This window comes from Microcaecilia unicolor, chromosome 5 (assembly GCF_901765095.1).
Source record: "Microcaecilia unicolor chromosome 5, aMicUni1.1, whole genome shotgun sequence".
Taxonomy (NCBI): Eukaryota; Metazoa; Chordata; class Amphibia; order Gymnophiona; family Siphonopidae; genus Microcaecilia; species Microcaecilia unicolor.
Genome location: NC_044035.1, coordinates 43304508 through 43324068, shown reverse-complemented (window position 1 = coordinate 43324068; position 19561 = coordinate 43304508). Strand labels below are relative to the sequence as shown.

General features: G+C 44.1%; 1 protein-coding gene across 1 annotated transcript in view; it reads right to left on the bottom strand.

Annotated features, from left to right (window-relative positions):
- Positions 1 to 19561, bottom strand: part of LZTS2 (leucine zipper tumor suppressor 2) — a 251618-nt gene that overhangs the window by 108708 nt on the left and 123349 nt on the right. Inside the window, exon 2 of the mRNA XM_030204779.1 lies at positions 11059 to 11146. The gene's annotated coding sequence lies outside the window, so the exon portion shown is untranslated. The remainder of the gene's footprint in view (positions 1 to 11058; positions 11147 to 19561) is intronic.

The following is a 19561-nucleotide window of genomic DNA, read 5'->3' as shown; positions in this document are numbered from 1 at the left end:
GCGTAGCCAGGTTGATGGCATGGGGGGGAGCAGACAACTGACCACTGACAGCGCCAGCGTATATTTTCAATGAAAACGGATCACGTAAAAAATAGGCGTCGGTGCAAGTCCGTTTGGGGGAGCAGCTGCTCCCCTAGCACTCCCCCCCCCCCCCCAGCTATGCCTCTGATTCCACCTAGTTTTAGGAAGAATAAAAATGAGGAAGTAAATAAAATAAATAGATCACCATTACTCGAAATGCCTCGTCATGCACACCTGACTGTGGTGTGTCAAACTAGGAAGACTGGTCAGTTTTCCAGCAGTGATCTTCAGCACCTGAACAACGCATCACTTCTCCAACAGTAATATGCACATAAAGGGAAGGGGATGCACACGAACCCTTCCAAATGATTTTGGTGGCCTGTGTCACAGAACACTCTTTGTTCCTTAACTCTCAAGGACAGAAACCGCAGAACTTATATTGCTTATTAGAATAGATCGTATGAAACAGAACCTACATCAACAGGGCTTGAGAGGGTTTTTTTTTTGTTTTGTTTTAGAAAGAACAGAATTCTCATTTTCCCCAAAATAGAAAGCAAGGGGATAATTTATAAAGCTTCTTCCATGTGCAAGGCCCATTTTAAATGCAAACAAGGGCTTTCCTAACATTGTGCAACTGCATGGGAACATTTTTTAAAAATGTGTGCAAAGCATGTGTCTGCTTTTACAAGATCTGCACCTATGTGTTTCGAAAGGCATAGGCTGGGCAGAAAGAAGGCGGAACTGTGATGCGCATGCATCTTTTATACAACACATATGTCCTCACAAAGAGAGCCTGCACACACAATTATATCTTCCAAACAGGTGTCAAATTTGTGTGTCAGCATCTGTGTGCTATTGGGACCGGTTCTGGGAGCCTATTTTCTAAAAGCACATAGGCACCTGCATTGTCCTTATAAAATAAATGTGTTTTTTGGAGTTCTCACATAGGCATCCTGTTATGAAATTACTTCCCTAATACGTAGGGTGTCTTGCATAAGAGAAAAATATGTTAAAAGCAGATGAGAGTTGAGAGACTGTCAACAGCTTACAGCACAGAGCTTGCTCGCTGCTTTGTCTTACAATGTACTTGTTAAATCAGCAGGCTGGTTACAAGATGCTCCAGGGTCTAATACATAGAACTGTATCCAACAAAGAAGAAAAGGAAAAAAAAAACGTATTTCTCCAAGGTGGATCAGGTTGAACGGTGGGGGGGGGGAACGGGACATTTCATGTTTTGTTGTTGTTTTCCATCTGAGCAACTCGCCTGCACGCAAAAGCAGAAAGCCTGCTGCTGGGAAAGGTTTTATCCTTCACTGGTTTGGTTCTGTGCTTGCCCACCGAGTGGAATAAATCCTATAGAGAGCTGGAAACCATGGTAGTATGAAATGAGACAGATGCAGCTCAAGAACTCAACTGGGCGCCTTTATTAGCATTCTATTAATATTATTTTCAAGTACAATGCTCAGGACACACGTATTCTTTAGAAAGGGCAGCACTGGGGGAGAAAAAAAGATGAAGGCCTGTCAATGCTGAAGTTGAAGTTATAGAGAATAATCAGCAAATAAGAGTTGTCATGTTCTGGGATGCATAAAGCCCCCCAGAGAAGTTATTTGATGCTAGAATTGTATATTTGGCTTAAGAAGACACTAGTTTAGAAACATTAAGGAGTGTCTGGCTGCCTTGGGCTCCCATAACATCACATAAAGTACTGTAAATATAACTTACATTTACCAATACTTTAGATCCAGAACAAAGAGATATATAGATATATAAACATTAAATGTATCACTTGGCTAAAAATACATATATTTAAGTATTCAAATGATAAAGTTTACCATATTTTTTAAATTTGAAGCTGGACTCGGTACATTTTTACAGACTCCCACTCCACCCAAAATTGCTTTCAACTTCTACTCAGACTCCAGGGCTCTGACAGCTGCTGTTGCTGGCTAGTTTGATGCAGCTGAATCAAGTACACATTTTCTGCAAGTGAGGAGTTGATGTGGAAGAGGCACAGAAGCAGAGCGGCAGATCCAGGGCAGGGTTGAGAAAATACACACCTATTCTTGTTCTTTGTATCAAATGTGTTTTGAATATGACTGTTGGGCAGACTAGATGGACCATGCAGGTATTTATCTGCCATTACTATAAAATCATTCAAGAATTCCATAAGAGAGAGAGGGTAAAAACCATGGGTATTTAGGTGGGAAGTTAGCAACATGGGCTACCTTTAAGATGGGCTATTTTACTGTTAACCAGGGTCTCACTGCATAAAATGGGACCAATGTTAAAATAGCACTAGTTAGTGGTAAAATAACCTGTCTTAACAGTAAGTAGCCTGCATTAATGACTTCCCCCCTTAGTGTGAAGAGTTTCAGTCCCTGGTAACCAGAGCTGATATTGTGATGTCATAATGCCTCATTCCACCAATGCCTAAGAGCCAGCCTCATCCGTGATGTCACAATGACTTGATTCCCCTATACTTGGTTCACTTTTATTACTTCTAGCAGTGATTTCAATTTCTAGAGACATTTCTTTTTTCTTTAATTAAGAGGGGAAAGTTATCAGTGTGGGCTACCATTAAGACATGTTATTCTACTGTTAACCCCAGTTATTAGTAACTAGGTCTCACTGAATAAAATGGGATCTGTGCTAAAACAGCACGGGCTGTGATAAAACAGACCATCTTAACAGTAGCCCATGTTGTTAACTACATCCCTTTGCATCTTCTGCTACATGATGACAAAGTTTGGGAAGGGGCAGCTCACATGTTCCAAGCTGGTGGAATCAGCACTACAGCTGTAGAAATCTAACAAAAAAAGTGACCTTGTAGGCAGGGGATCAGGGAGAATAAATTAACAACGGACAGAGAGTAGATACCAGCACTGAAAGGGGCTATGGTACAGCAGCTGGTATCCTGCAGCTCCTAAACCTGCACATGTGCAGCTGTTCTCCCGAAACAGCGCACAACATTTTGCAGTAGAATTCAGTGTTCATTAAAAGGACAAAAAGACCAGAAGCTAGCAGTCAAAGTACTTTATTTTTATTTATTTATTTTGGGGGATTTATTAACCGCCTTTATGAAGAGATTCACCCGAGGCGGTGTACAGCAGGTAGAGTTTAACATAAAATGTACAATTTTGTTAACAGCATAACAATAGTAAAATAACCAAGAATAAACATAAATACAATAAATTAGCTAAACCAAAACAGTAAATAGAAACCTAATAATAGAACTACAGTGAAACAGTATCTAAAATATATACATTTAACAGAACTGGAATTCAAATACCAGAGATATAATACAATGTTAGCACAATACTAATGATACACCTAATAAACATGCATTAGAACATTCAAGTACCATAGATAAAGATAACTTTGAAGTTAACTGCATTAAAGTTTTCTTTTTCTTTTTTAATTTGGTATCGGCCAAGACATAACCTTTGGCCTGAAAAGAGATATGCATTTTGGAAGGCATTAGATGGGGAGGGGTTCCAGTGGAATCAAAAGTTATGCAAATAGTTATTTGGACAGCACTACTTAGGGGCTTAGTTATCAACATGTGCTACTGTTAAGATGGGTTATTTTACCAGTAACTTGTGCTATTTTAACACAGGCCCCATTTTATGCAGCGAGACCTAGTTACTAATACAAGTCCCTCCACGCATCCAATTTTTCCTTTTCAGGTAGCCAACTTTGGGTGGTGGACTCTGGTCCCGGGGAACTGAGGAACTGAGTTCAATTCCCACTGCAGGCACAGGCAGCTCCTTGTGACTCTGGGCAAGTCACTTAACCCTCCATTGCCACATGTAAGCCGCATTGAGCCTGCCATGAGTGGGAAAGCGCGGGGTACAAATGTAACAAAAACAAAACTTTGGAAAGCTCTACCAAGACCAATCCGTATCATTAACGGCCTTCTGCCCTTCAGGAAAGCACTGAAGACCCAACTCTTCAAGATAGCCTACCCTAGCGATTCAACCTAACCAAAACTTGTCCCCATGATTCTTATTGACATTTGTTATATTGACCATGTTCCCATTATCCTTTTTGCTACCCCCATATCCCTTCCTTTCCATCTTCCTACACCTACCTCCCAACGCTCAATTCCTTCTGCTCCCAATTTCTCCCATGATTAATTTACTTCCGTTAACCCCATTAATTTTGCATTTACTACAAACTGTATATTCTTCTTACAACTTTGTAATTCTTTATATTGTTACTATGTAAGCCGCATTGAGCCTGCCATGTGTGGGAAAGCGCGAGGTACAAATGTGATAAATAAATAAATAAATGGAGTTAACAGTAAAATAAAATAATATCTTAACGGTAACCCACAATCATACCTTACCCCTTACAGGAAAGGGTTGCTGAATACCCGACATAAAGATACGCAGTTAAATCATCCTTTTTATGCAGTGGGTGGGCAGCTGAATATGCTTCCCCCCCCCCCCCCCCCAAAGCATGACATAAAATAGGACAAATTCAGTACAGGACACAATTTGTATTCCTTGAGAGTATGCAGCAACGGTTGTTTGGATGTATCTCATTTTATAGAATCATCTCAATATATCATAACCAAAAGGGCTACTTTGTTAGTAGCTTTCCACAGTGAGGCTCCAAAGATGTTAGTTTTAAAAAGTTATTTTTCTAAACAAACTGTTCCATTTTGTGGGCAACCTGAGTGGAGGAGTGGCCTAGTGGTTAGGGTGGTGGACTTTGGTCCTGGGGAACTGATTCCCACTTCAGGCACAGGCAGCTCCTTCTGACTCTGGGCAAGTCACTTAACCCTCCATTGCCCCATGTAAGCCGCATTGAGCCTGCCATGAGTGGGAAAGCGCGGGGTATAAATGTAACAACAATAAAATAGATACTATTGGAGATTCTACATGGAATGTTGCTATTCCACTAGCAACATTCCATGTAGAAGGCTGCGCAGGCTTCTGTTTCTGTGAGTCTGACATCCTGCACGTACGTGCAGGACGTCAGACTCACAGAAGCAGAAGCCTGCGTGGCCACAATGGTGATCTGCAAGGGCCGACTTCTACATGGAATGTTGCTAGTGGAATAGCAACATTCCATGTAGAATCTCAAATAGTAGCAACAGTGGAGGAGTGGTGGACTTTGGTCCTGGGGAACTGAGTTCGATTCCCACTGCAGGCACAGGCAGCTCCTTGTGACTCTGGGAAAAAGTCACTTAACCCTCCATTGCCCCATGTAAGCCGCATTGAGCCTGCCATGAGTGGGAAAGCGCGGGATACAAATGTAACAAACAACAACAACAACAACAACCTATTATGATGTTTCCAAACCAAAACAATTGAGACGTAACATGTTCTTACACATGAAACCTTGAGTTTCATCTCTGGAAATTTCTTTTGGAAAAGTCCTCATTTCAGAGTTCTGAGGTAGAGAGAAGTTCTTCTTGTTTTATTATATTCGGGGATACAGGGCTCTAATTTAATTTGTGACTGCAACAGTTACATAACTATATCGAGATTTCTGTGTGTTGTATTTCTTCTGATGTTTGCTCCTTGAAGCAGACTGGAACATTGGTATTAGTTTACTTGACAGCATTTATCTTTTCCTTTTTGCCTATGTTTTTCTTGAGCAATTATTTTGTAATCATTCTATTAAAAAAAAAATGCTAGCGTAATCTGGCATCTAACGCGCCTTACATTTTACGCACCCGCAGAGCTGGCATAACTAAGCAGCGTAAGTTCAGAGCAATGCACGTAACTTACGGTATTCTGTAAAATGGAAGCCCCGCCCATTGCCTGTCCATATATACACCCCTTCGCATTTTCATACTATTCCACTTACAGAGTCGAACTTAGGCACTCTGCCTGCACTTATGCACATAAGGGTACACTTATCTGGAATAGTATTCGTAGCTTGCAAATTTACATGTGCAAGGGGTGTGTAACTGAGTGCCCAGTTAGAGAAATGTCCTTTAAAAGTGAATACCACATCCAGGGCTTTTTTTGAGGGGGTACCGAGTACCGGCACCTTTTCCACTGTCTGCTAAAATTGACCCACAGTCCCCAAGTTTTAATGAAAGAGCTCAGGCTCTACACACCAGTTCTGCCTTGTCATAGATTCTGTAACTGGCTGCAGAGGGCCTGGCTATTGTGGGGTGGGTAACTCAGTGATCACCCCTCCCATAAAGGGTGGCCTGGCATTTGGGTACCGGCACCTTTTTCGCTAGAAAAAAATATACTGACCACATCGACAATAAATAACAGGGTTTTAATGCTTTTGCTCAACTGAAAACTGCCTGAATTAATTCAGGAATTAACTTCTTTACTCGGAAGACTTTCCCAGAGTTAACAGGAAATAGTCAGTCTCTCTGCTCCAAACCCAGACATTCATACAGTAATTTGGCGATATACATTTCTGCAGGTAAACAAACAAAAAAAAGCATTTAACCCACATTAAATTGGGCATCTGAAAACCGCTCCCCCCTCTGTGTGGCTGAAAGTACCCGTGGGCTTTGCTGTTACACAGGCAGGATGAAAATCCCCCAGTAAAGATAAGCCCTATTACAATGAGGGAGCAGAGTCATCAGGTCTATTTCCCCTGCAGTTGGTCCCCACATAGCAAAGATGCAAATCTTGTTAAATTAAACAGAAGCCAAGGGTGTGGATGGAATGAGGAAGGATCTAGCAAAGCTTGAAGAATGGTCGAATAATTGGTAACTAAGGTTTAATGCTAAGAAATACAGGGTCATGCACTTGGGTTACCAAAATCCAAGAGAACAGAACAATATAGGGAGTGAAGTGCTTCTGTGTACCAGGGGCGTATCTGCGTGGGGCCACAGGGGCCTGGGCCCCCGCAGATTTCGCCCTGGACCCCCCTACCACAGACCCTCTCCACCTCCCCCTCCCTCCCGCCCGCCTGCCACCAACCCGTCGCCGATCTTTGCAGGCGGGGGACCCCAAACCCCCGCCAGCCGAAGTCCTCTCGTCCGTGCAGGATGCAAGTTTCAACGCTTCCTGTTCTTCTGAGTCTGACGTCCTGCACGTACAACATGCAGAACGTCAGACTCAGAATTGGAATTCAGTCTGACGTCCTGCGCGTTGTACGTGCAGGACGTCAGACTCAGAAGAACAGGAAGCGTTGAAACTTGCAGCGGCGCAGCCTGCATGGAAGAGAGGACCTCGGCTGGCGGGGGGTTGGGGTCCCCCGCCAGCAAAGGTAAGTGACAGCAGTGGGGGAGGGTGTCATTGGTGGCGAGGAGGGGGTCCGGAAATGGCGGGGGGGGGGGGGGATCGGTGGCGTGGGGGGGGGGCTAAAATGTGCCCCCTCCCTCTGGCTCTGGCCCCCCCTACCGCCCGAGTCCAGATACGCCCCTGCTGTGTACGAAAGGGAAATGGAACTTGATATACCGCCTTTCTGAGGTTTTTGCAACTACATTCAAAGCGGTTTACATATATTCAGGTACTTATTTTGTACCAGGGGCAATGGAGGGTTAAGTGACTTGCCCAGAGTCACAAGCAGCTGCAGTGGGAATCCACTAGCAGCATTCCATGTAGAACTCTGCCCTTGCAGATCAGCAACGCGGCCGCGCAGGCTTCTGTTTCTGTGAGTCTGACGTCCTGCACGTATCGAACTCAGTTTCCCAGGATCAAAGTCCACTGCACTAACCACTAGGCTACTTGGGGGGTGATTGTGTCTAATGATCTTAAGGTGGCCAAACAGGTAGAAAAGGTGACGGTCAAAGCCAGAAGGATGCTCGGGTGCATAAGGAGAGGGATGACCAGCAGAAAAAAAAAAAGAGGCGATAGTGCCTTTGTATAAGTCTCTGGTGACGCCTCATTTAGAGTATTGTGTGCAATTCTGGAGACAGCACCTACAGAAAGATATAAACATGTCCCACTTACACAATAAGTGCCATTTCAAAAGCACAAGATGGATGGCAAAGATGACGACAGGAAGAACGAGCTCCCACTAACCATCTTCTTGGTAAAATTGCCTTGTGCAGGCAGCTTTACTGCCCCCCAGAAGTACATCAACTTACCAGCTAAAGCAAGGTGACCAAGTTAAACTGAAGTCAGACGGCGCATTTCGTGAAAATAATTGTGCCATGTCTCGAGAAAATACAAAACTTTGGTACAAAATTTACTTTTCAGCAATTCTAGGTTTCATACATGGCATGAGAACTGTTCTTGCTTCCCTGGCAGGCTCTCAGAAAATTGCATATTGGGGCAGTAGCAGGGGCAATGAGAAGAGAGCTAGGTGTACACAGTATCTGAACGCTGCCATGGATCATGGCATAAAAAAAGTCTCAAATTACTTTCTCCTGCTCAGTGTATATAGCACTATTCTGTAACACTACACATCCTCAGAACGTTTCAACATATTCGGCCTTTTTTTTTAGGGCTCTGTACTACCATGCGAAGCTCTTTGTACAAGCTGATTTCAACTAGAAATCTAACTTTAATAACTGTATGAGCAGAAGGAACCTGGTAAGTGTGTAACCCCGGCAAACATGGTAAACACTGCACTTTGGAAACTCAGATGGCTGTGTGTTCTTTTCCAATTGCTATTCCACTGTTACCGTGCTCTGCAGAAAGCAGGTGCATCCTGTGTTTATCAGCATTTATGCCTGGTTCCCAAAATTTTCCAGCAACGCTTAGGCAAGCTTTACGTATTGCAAAAAGTGCAACAATCGGCTTGGCTTCCACAGCCAGTACCCCAGTCACACAAGAGGCAACAGAGGGTGACAGACTAAAGGAAAGATGTGGCAAAATAAAATAAGGGCTTGTATGCTTGTCATGGACACAATTGTATATGGAGAATAAAACCCTCTCAAATAAATATAGTGAGTCCTGGGCTGATTTTCCTTCTGACACATTTCAGCTTGTCTGCTGCCTGCCACCCCCCACCCCGTCACCTTTTCTACCTGTTTGGCTGCCACCTTAAGATCATCAGACACAATCACCCCCAAAGTCAAGCTCTTCTTTCATACACAATTCCCCTGTCAGATCCTGCTAACTCCTTGTATTCAACTAGCACAACATAGAACATGATTTATTATTTTACTATTTATTATTATACAAGACGTAAGAGGAGAGACTTGCTGACCTGAACATGTATACCCTGGAGGAAAGGAGAAACAGGGGTGATATGATACAGACGTTCAAATATTTGAAAGGTATTAATCCGCAAACGAACCTTTTCCGGAGATGGGAAGGCGGTAGAACTAGAGGACATGAAATGAGATTAAAGGGGGGCAGACTCAAGAAAAATGTCAGGAAGTATTTTTTCACGGAGAGAGTGGTGGACGTTTGGAATGCCCTCCCGCAGGAGGTGGTGGAGAGGAAAACGGTAACGGAATTCAAACATGCGTGGGATAAACATAAAGGAATTCTGTTCAGAAGGAATGGATCCTCAGAAGCTTAGTGGAGATTGGGTGGCAGTACCGGTGGTTGGAGGCGGGGCTAGTGGTTGGGAGGTGGGGCTAGTGCTGGGCAGACTTCTACGGTCTGTGCCCTAAAAGTGGCAGATACAAATCAAGGTCAGGTATACACATAAAGTGGCACATATGAGTTTATCTGGTTGGGCAGACTGGATGGACCGTACAGGTCTTTCTCTGCCATCATCTACTATGTTACTATGTTATTTACCGCCTTTTTGAAGGTTTTCACTCAGGGCTCCTCTTACAAAGCGGCGCTACTGGTTAGCATGAGATAAATGAAAAGAAGCTCATGAGAGTTGAATAAGCTTCTACGAATTCAGCGCACGCTAATCGATAGCGCCGCTTTGTAAAAGATGCCCTCAAGGCAGTGTACAGTAAAAATAAATCAAACATGAGCAATAGACAATTACAGCAGTAAAAATATTCAAATAATACAAGGTATAGCATAGTATACCACTTACAATGTCAACACAATATGTAATAGAACATTTTAATAGACAGCATAGGGTATAAGCAAAGATGGAACATATAGGTAAGAGAGTAAGAAAATAAGGTGATTAAAAAATAAAATTTGAATAGTGTGATGCTAGGTGCTACGGTGACTGAAGCAGTAGTGTAGCCAGGATTTTTTGTTATACAAGGGTTATGTCTCCTCCACGTACCCTCCCCCACCACCACCAGTACCTTAAAATCATCTCTGCTGCAGTCTTCATTCTGGCAGCGGTACTCAGACTGCCTGCAGCCTGCACCAGGACTTTTTGTTTGAACTGTCCCGCCCTTCACAAAACAGGAAGTTCCATCAGAAGGGGCGGGACAGTTCAGAGAGGAAGTCCTGCTAAAGGAGGTTTTATGACAGGTGACGGATTCAGCGTATCTAGCCTATTCTGTGGGCTGAAGCCAGTGCATGGAGCTTGCTGCCATATCGTGTGACCCCAAACATTTGCAGATGTTATTCAAAACAATACCAAACTTGTGAGGTTTATGACTGCCTATGTGTAGGGGATTTTTATTTGAAAGCTTCCCATACTTAACTCGAGGGTTTTTGTTTAACCATTGGGGGGGGGGGGGGGGTCCTGGGGCATGAGCACCGATCTGCGGGTGTGCACACTCCAGAGCGGCAGACTCATTTTTGGAGCCACAAGAGGCTCAATTTTTGTAGGGGGCAGCTTTAAGAAAGCCCAACGGCTCTGCCTGAGCATCAGGGCCAAGTTGTGGAGACCCCCAGAGGTTTTAAACAAAAAAACCCTCGGGTTACATATAAGAAGATTCCAAATAAATAAAAAAAAAGCTGTCCAATAAAAAAAAAAACCTCACACATAGGCAGTCATAAACCTCACAAGTTTATTATTGTTTTGAATAGCATCTGCAAATGTTTGGGGTCACACGATATTGTGGCTGCGCAGGGGAGACAGCTTCAACTTTTTGACGTCATGCCATCTCCTGTCATAAACCTCCTTGGTGCTGCTGCCCAAGCAAAGACTGCAGCAGAGCTGATTTTAAGGTACAGGCAAGGGGGTGGGCGTCGTGTCTAACAAAGTTGCATACGCAACACACAGTACAAATACGCCACTTGTCTGAAGTCATCTATAGTAACTATAGCACCAGCTTGTACTTACGGAGGTCACTGACTATCAAATCCACCTGAGGACAGCCATCTTGAAATTGTCAATGGAGCAGCTCATCGTTAATCCTAAGCAGAGTGGGCTGCAGAGAAAAAAGAAAATCAGTCAAGCATCAACACACACTACGTACACCATAACTTTGGTGCGTCATCTCTTTAAAATACTTCTGAAACAATATTCTATGGTTAAACAGCACCAAGTTAAGCAATATTCTTAAACTGTTGGCCAATACGCTTTCGTTAGCACAACCACTACAGGGCACAGTAATCCCCTCTTGTCATTTTATGTCATTTCCAAGGAAAACAACCTTCTGAGAGATGACATTAATTCAGCATGTAGTTAGTATTCTGCAGCTGCAACTATTCCTGGAAGAATGACAACGGTTGGGGGAAGGGGGGAAAGACAGAACAGCATAGCTAATTCCAGAAATGAAATCAAAATGATTGTGTGTTCCTTTGGTTTATTAGGATCCTACACTGTGGAGGACCTTTTTTTGAAGGCATTTAACATCTCTTCATAAAGGCGGTTAATAAATCCCAATAAATAAATGTGAAGGAATACCAGATGTCAGGTGGAGTCTCTGGCTACGCACCAGAAATGAAACTCTGCAGGCCAGACGAATCTATGTCTTTACATGCTTCTGTGTCAATTCCTACCTCATTCTGTACCTAAATGTGGAAACGTAACAGGAGATGTATTTTGCATTCACCTGAAATCAAACAAAATAAAACATGGAAAACAAAATAAGATACCACCTTTTTTTTATCAAGAAATGTATTATGTCCAATAAAAAAGGTATCATCTTATTTTCTTTTCCATGTTTTATTTTGTTTGATTTCTATTGATAACCTTAAGAGTGGACTAACACGGCTACCACACCTCTCTGCATTCACTTGACAAATCATCAAATGAGAACAGTGGCGTACCAAGGGGGGGCGGTGGGGGCAGTCCGCTCCGGGTGCACGACGCTGGGGGTGTGCCGCGCGCCTGTCGGCTCTTCGTTTTCATGCTCCCTCTGCCCCGGAACAGGTTACTTCCTGTTCCGGGGCAGAGGGAGCATGGAAACGAAGAGCCGACAGGCGCGCGGCACCCCCCCCCCCCAGTGGCGTGCACCCGGGGGGAGGGTTCTTTCGCCGGGGGGTCACGCTGCACCCAGGTTATTTCGCCGGGGGGGGGGCGCATCGGCGATCTGCCCCGGGTGTCAGCGGCCCTAGGAACGCCACTGAATGAGAAAAAGGAGAAAATGACTTTAAACACTGAAAGCTCGCCCCAGTGAAGTGTCAGGATCCTGTAAAAGCTGCTGGGAAGTCCCAAGATTCATACTAGACAGCGGGGTTACTGAATGTGCTGCATTCTAATAATGCTCCTGCTGAAGCCAGGATGAAACAACTGTGCTGTAGAGCCAAGCTGCTTTTATAAGTATTGCCACACTGGGACAGACCAAAGGTCCATCTAGCCCAGCACCCTGTGTCAGACAGTGGCCAATCCAGGTCACAATCACCTGACAAGATCCACGGAGCAAAGCATTTTGTACTGCTTGTCTCAGGAATACTGGATTTTTCCCTACATCCATTTAATAACATTCTATGGCCTTTTCCTTCAGGAAGCCATCCAAACCTTTCTTAAACTCTGCTAAGCTAACCGCCTTAACCACATTCTCCGGCAACGAATTCCAGAGTCGAATTACGTGCTGAGTAAAGAAAAATTTTCTCTTATTTGTTTTAAACTTACTGCACTCCAGCTTCATCGCATGCCCCCTTGTTCTAGTATTTTTGGAAAGCGTAAACAGACGCTCCATATCTATCTTTTCCACTCCACTCATTATTTTATATAACTCTATCATATCACCCCTCAGCCGCCTTTTCTCCAAGCTGAAGAGCCCCAGCCGCTTTAGCCTTTCCTCATAGGAAAGTCGTCCCACACCCTTAATCATCTTTGTCGCCCTTCTCTTGCACCTTTTCTAATTCCACTATATCTTTTTTGAGGTGCGGCGATAAGCCGAGGGGGGAGGGGCAAATTTCCCCAGGCCCGGACCTCCAAGAGGGTCCCAGGCGCCAGGTTCTCTCCTGCAACTGCCGGCATCCGAGTGATCGCGTCCCGACAGGAGTAGGAGAAAACTCCAGCAAAGCGGCCAGGCCCCCCTTGGTGGCTGGGGAGGACCCAGAGGCGCAGCTTCAGCGCTGCTCTTCTGCCCAGCTGAGCGGCGGCTTTTCCTCTCAGGGCGCATGCTCGGTTTTGAAACGGAGCATGCCCTGAGAGAAAAAGCAGCCGCAGGGGCAGGCAATCGGCAGAACAGCAGCGCTGGAGGAAGACGTCTTCTGCTGGCGGGGCATTGGGATCCCTGCCAGCCAACAAGGTATTTCAGCAGTGATCGGGGAGGGGGCAGCAGCGGTGATTGTGGGGGGGGGGGGGGGGGCAGCGGCCCTGCCCCGGGCCCAGTTCAGTCTCTCAGCGGCCCTGCAGATAAGTACCTGAGAGCACTTGATTGCATTTGGACTTTAACACTGAAACAAGAAAAAACTGCTAAAAAATTAAATAAATATGGAATCAAGTATGTAGGAGGCTTTTTTTTTAGGACTGATGAAGAAGTAGGGCGGGTCATTAGTCCAAGCTTTATCTCAGATGTGACCTGAGCCACTGAAGTCCTTTTTCCTCCTTTTGCTTTTCACCCTTAGCACATTAGACGTTACTTGCTAGTTTTGTATAGTGATATTTCCTGTGGAGCAAGTAAAAGCCAGTGAAGATATTTGAGACTTTAGAATTTGGCAATTTGAATGTGCGATGATTGAGAAGTCAGGAGCCTTGAAGTCCAAGGTCACTGAACCTGAGTTGGTTTCTTTGGTATGTTTCTGAGTACATTTTATAGATATACATTTTTTGGTGAATGTTGCTTTCAGCTATGGGCAGATAAAGACATGCATGGTCCATCCAATCTGTCCAACAATCACGTTAATTATCAAATCATTATTGAGCCAACAATCCAATAGTATTATTACAACACTAGTAAAAGAGGCCCGTTTCTGGAGCAAATGAAACGGGCGCTAGCAAGGTTTTCCTCCCCAACACCCCCCTCTCCCTTCCTCCCTCCCTACCGACCCCCTTTGTCATTCTGACGCCATTGCTCCGCACCTCCTGAACGCACCATACGCCATTGCTCCACCCTCGGTGTGTGACGCCATTGCTCCGTCCTCGACGTCATCACGTTTGACGCGAGGGCGGGGCCCCGAGACTTGGCGATTTCGGTGGCTTCACCACCACGAACCCTTCGAACCCGTCTTGAAGGAAGTGACGTCAGTGTCTTCAGAACATTGAGGGTGAGTTTTATTATATAAGATTTTATTCGCTAAGTTCCACTTTATGATGTCTTCCCCTCCTCCACTGAGATATACAGGACCCACACTAATCTAATCACTGGATTTATAGGGTTTGCAATAAAATACTACAGCTACATATATATATATATATAAATATATATACACACACACACACACACACACACACATATACACATATACATATATACACACACACATAAAATCAACCTTAATTCAAAGTCTGTTGGAAGAGAGAGAGAGATTTTAAGACTTCTACGAAAAGAAGTTTTAAGACTTCTGCGAAAAGCATAACATGAGATCTGTTTCTTCATCTGTAAAGGAAGCTCGTTCCAGGTCTCGACAGCTGTATATGAAAAAGATGATGCCAATATCTTTTAGTACTGGATGCTCTTAAAAAATGGAAAGATTAACAAATAAGAATCTTTTGACCTGGAAACTTTTCTAACTGAAGGAAATGCCATTAACAAAATCAAACTTTCTGGAGCCAGACCACGTAAAATTTTAAACACGAAGCAAGCTAATTTAAACAAGACACATGCTTTGATAGGAAGCCAATGAATAGACGCTAACAATGGAGAAACACGATCAAACCTTTGCTTTCCAAAAATCAATCTTAACAGCTGCGTTCTGCAAAAGTACTAATATTTTCATGAGAATACGAATGTGGAATAAAAAATATGCATACTTGATCCTGAGCCGTCCTTGCCATTTTCAGGGCTCAGACCAGTAAAAAAAAAAGAAAGAAGTCTGCACTGGGTCTACTTCCAGCTACTGGAGTTGCCGTTAAAACCCATTCCAGCCCATCCTGATCTGAGAGGATGAAGTTATCCGAAGAACGTCGATATTCAACCTATTCCCCGGATAATTTTAGGGCAGCAAAATAGACTCAATATTGTCACTCTACATGAGCAAAAAAGCAAAACAGCGAAGATGACTAACAAAAATAATCCAAAATTAAAAACAAAAAAAGATCAAATTTGTATTTAAAAATACAAATACATAAAAGAATTAAAAAATGAAAAAGACGACACTTGTTTATAAAAAAAAAATTAAAACACTTTATTAACTAAAGGATAGCAGGGAGACAGGGACTCGACACAGCTGTGTTTCGGCCGTGCAGGCCTGCGTCAGGAGTATTCTCACCGTGTGTTGATTTTTAATTCTATCCAATTATAAAAAAAATGTGTGTGCGTTAAATGATCCTTGTAACAAAGTGAGGCAAAAAGCATCAGAGCAAGTAGCCTAGTGGTTAGTGCAATGAACTTTGATCTTGGGGAAAGGGTTTGATTCCAACTGCAGCTAATTGCGACTCTGGGCAAGTCACTTAACTCTCCATTGCCCCACTTGTATATAGCATGTAAACTGCTTTGATTGTCACCACAGAACGGCGGTATATCAAATCCCATCCCCTTTTCCCCTTTGTGTCTGTGCCACTGCTGCTGCCCTTGAAAATCAGATGCTGTGCTTTACAGAGTCAAGAAAAGTGTTTATGAACTCGCCCCGGTGTGCACACGCATAAAAGCAGGCACTGGAAAAGACAGTGGGGTCATTTCATAAAGTATGTTTTTCAGGTTGAAAAGGGTTCTTATAAAGCTGCACTTAAATATACACACACAAAAGTAAAAGCACAGAAAATCTGCCCACTTTTATACGATCCGCATGTGCATGTTCAAAGAGATGTAATTTGGAAGGAGTTGCAATGTGTGAGACTATTTTATAAAATGTGTGAACATCAGTGCTACTCAAAACATTTTCCAGCCACAACGCCCATGACCCCACCAAGGTACAACTTAAATGACAAGCCTTTGTAGTGCCTGCACAGGTACAGACCCCAAGTACAACCCAGAATTTGGTGTATATACACCTTTGGAGTTGGTGAGGATTTGTGCACCGTCTGGTTCTGGGAACATACAGTAATAGCAGACTACCCATATTTTTACACATATAACATCCCCACATGTATAACGTGCACAAATTGGCTGCGCATATTTAAATTAAAATAAAACATTGTATAAATCACCCACGCATATGGGGGGAATACTATATTTGGCGTCTACAAAATCTGAAAATATTTCCGCCTAAGTGTATTCTACAAGTAGCACTTAGATTTAGGTGCGGTATATAGAACACGTTTAGTAGACACCCCTCCATTTATACCAACAAAAACATGGCATAAATCCTGGCATGTAGATTTAGGCGCAGAGGGCCATATTCTATAGCAGTGCATGTAAATTTTGGAATGCCCACAAAATGCCCATTTCCACACCCCTTTTTTGCCTGCGCACATTAAAATTTAGGCACTGTGCATTACAGAATACAATTAGCGATTTGCGCATTGTCAATTACTGCTCATTATTGCTTGTTAAGCGCTGTTAACAACGCTGATTAGCTTCTTAAGCTATTTAAGTTAGGCGCATTATAGAATATGCTTGGATTTTGGTGCAGAACGCTAGGCTTGCTATATAGAATCCGGGGGATAATGCATAGAGGGGTCTCTAAGTTTGTAAAAACACATAAAGACCACGTAATTTGCGTGAAAATACAATAAACTGTGTAGTAACCAATCTTCAGGGACCCAAAAACCAATAAAGAATAAATAATATATGTGGAGAACCGTCCAAACACTTGACAAAACCCACATCATGTATCCCAACGATCCAACATAAATCCCCACACCCTGCAACACAACATAATCAAAGGTCGTACTGGACAGTTTACTATCCTCTTTCCCTTGACCCATGACGCCCGATTCACTTTTATCTCATCTGACCACAACAGTGGCGTAGCGGGGGCGGCTGCCACCCGGGGCGGATCGCCGCTGCACCCCCCCCCCCCCGGGTGCAGACCAACACGACACCCCCCCACCGGCATAGCGCCACCCCAACACGGTCCCCACCTGCCTACGAGCTCCATCCATCTGCAGCGCTGCTGTAAAGAAGAAATCGCTTCGTCGGCCCTTCCCTCACTCACTGTGTCCCGCCCTTGAGGAAATAGGAAGTTACGTCAGAGGGCGTCAGTGAGTGAGGGAAGGGCCAACGAAGCGATTTCTTCTTTACAGCAGCACTGCAGATGGATGGAGCTCGTAGGCAGGTGGGGACTTTGTCGGGGGGGGGGGAGAGGCGTTGCGCCGGGGGGGAAGTGGACGGATGCACCCCCCCACCCGTTGACACCCGGGGCGGACCGCCCCCACCGCCCCGCCCTTGCTATGCCACTGGACCACAACACAATCTTGTATTTGTTGTCAACCGAAATGGCAAACGTCTTTACGATACCTTGTAGCCACATCGAGCCTGCAAATAGGTGGGAAACATGAGGGGTATAAATGTAACAAATAAATAAATCAAATATTGCCACCAAACTTTCATCACAGGTCCCAACAGCGAGTAAGTGACGCGATTGTCAAACTGCTACTTTTTGAAGCCGAATCCTGCGATTGACCTAAGTATGAAGTTTTTCTTTTTGGAGATAGGTTTAAATGATGCTCCACCATACACATTCATTTTTATCATTTATTATAAAGTTGAAGTTGATACCTTTTGGTCTTTTCACATAGGCACCCTGTTATAAAAATTACTCCCTATATACACAGGTGTCCCGGGGTAGAGAATGGACACAGCGGGGGTAGGGTGGGCATTCAGTACAGACATACATGCCGATTTTTATTGGCTGTACACAAAGATATATTTACACCTGCCTTGGAGCGCCTCCTTTTGGTGTGGTAATGCTATAAAAGCACAGAGGTATGTCTGAACCTTGATAGGGTAGGTGTGCTTTGGTAAAATTAGTTCACAGTTCAAAAATTTAAATATACCGCAAATCATAACAACTACCGTATTTTTCGGACTATAAGACACACCGGACCATAAGACGCACCTAGGTTTTAGAGGAGGGAAATAGGAAAAAAAAATTTTTCTTTTTTCCCTCCTCTAAAACCTAGGTGCTCCGGTGCGTCTTGTCCGAATCTCTCCCCCCTGCCCTGTCACCACTTCTCCCTACTCACGCGATCTTCCCTGGTGGTCTAGTGACGTCGGGGCAGGAAAGAGCCCCCTCTTTCCTGCCCAGCGCGCTGCTCTCCATCCTCCTGTATGCATTGCTGCCTGACGGTCTCGGCGACATTCAAAATGGCCGCCGAGAATTGAAGTCTCGGCGGCCATTTTGAATCTCGCCAAGACCGTCAGGCTGCATACAGGAGGATGGAGAGCAGCGCACTGGGCAGGAAAGAGGGGGCTCTTTCCTGCCCCGACGTCACTAGACCACCAGGGAAGATCGCGTGAGTAGGGATAAGTGGTGACAGGGCCGGGGGGAGGAGGTAACCCTGACGGCGATCCGGAACTCGGAGGGCGGGCGGCCTGCCAGCCAGCCAGCCAAATCTACCTTCGGACTATAAGACGCACCCCCCATTTTCCTCCCAAATTTTGGGGGAAAAAAGTGCGTCTTATAGTCCGAAAAATACGGTAAGTGGTTTACAATTTAAAAATATATATATGGTAGTGCTAGAAATCAAAGGGGAAATGAAGGGGAAGGGAGGACCTAGGTTACAACTCTCATCTAAGAAAAGAAAATCACATCAAATCAACATATGCAATTACTTTAAAAACGTTATTAGATTAAGACACAACAGGAAGGGAGGAGGTTCAGACAGAAGACACATTAACATGAAGTTACTGCCAAATGGGTTTGCAAACTGGCAATCTGTAAGGGGAATAAAAGATTTAATGAGGAAATACCTGCTTAAACAAAGACGTTTTTAACACTGCTTTGAACTTTAATAGAGAGGATTCCTAAGACCTGGGGTATTCCAAAGCTTTGGAACTCCTTGCCAGAGGATGTGGTAACAGTGGTTAGTGTATAGGCTGTATAGAGAGAGGTGTGACCAGCAGAAGAAAAGAGGTTTTAATGCCCCTGTATAAGTGGTTGGTGAGGCCCCACCTGGAGTATTCTGTTCAGTTTTGGAGGCCGTACCTTCCTAAGGATGTAAAAAGAATTGAAGCGGTGCAAAGAAAAGCTACACAAATGGTATGGGATTCGCATTACAAGACATATGAGGAGAGACTTGCTGACCTGAACATGTATACCCTGGAGGAAAGGAGAAGCAGGGGTGATATGATACAGACGTTCAAATATTTGAAAGGTATTAATCCGCAAACGAACCTTTTCCGTAG